Here is a 782-nt window from a genome sequence, read left to right on the forward strand (position 1 = left end):
GAATAGATGCGCAAGAAAATCTGAAAAAAAAAACTAAATACATCGAAGTCCTTAGAATGCTTGCAGTACTTTCTTTCCAGTTAGCCAAGATCCTTTAATTCAAAATGGCACTTCAAGTACACATTCACTTCATTCATCGAGTCCTTCATGGAAACAATTAAACCAAACAAATTGACCTGCTCTCAACTGAATGGCTTCATAGCTCTGTTGGTTAGCGCAGAGGTCTTGGGTTCGAATCCCTTTGAGGTGTCTAATAGCCTTTTTTACAGGTTAGTTTTTCTCATTTGCATTTCAATGCAATCTAACCTGGATGCGAGGCAATTTCGGGTTAAAACTACAAAATAGCCCGAAATTGCCTCGCCTCCACGTTAAATTACATTGTATTGCAAATGAGAAAAACTAACCGTGAAAAGGGCCTTGGAATAAAAGCAAGGCTGGAGTTGAACTTGCTTTGATACAAACCTAACTGCTTTTCTTATGTAAGTAGAAACTCGTCAGCATTACAACAACATGATTTACATGAAGAAATCAATGGGGATTGTATCAAAGGAAGGTCAACTCCAGCCTCGCTTTCATTCAAAGGCCTGGAAACTTAACACAGAACTGTAAAATGATCTTTTGGTTCAAATTGTCCAGGTAAGAGCGAGGGTCACTTCCCTCTTTTGTCTATAATCCGCATTTAATGTATAAATTCATTTCATAGGGCAGTTTCATTTACAGACAAGACAGCACAAGACCGTTTCGTTTACCAAATTTACTTTACTTTGACTGATTGACTTTAA

The sequence above is a fragment of the Montipora foliosa genome, unplaced genomic scaffold (genome assembly GCF_036669935.1).
Source record: "Montipora foliosa isolate CH-2021 unplaced genomic scaffold, ASM3666993v2 scaffold_446, whole genome shotgun sequence".
Taxonomy (NCBI): domain Eukaryota; kingdom Metazoa; phylum Cnidaria; class Anthozoa; order Scleractinia; family Acroporidae; genus Montipora; species Montipora foliosa.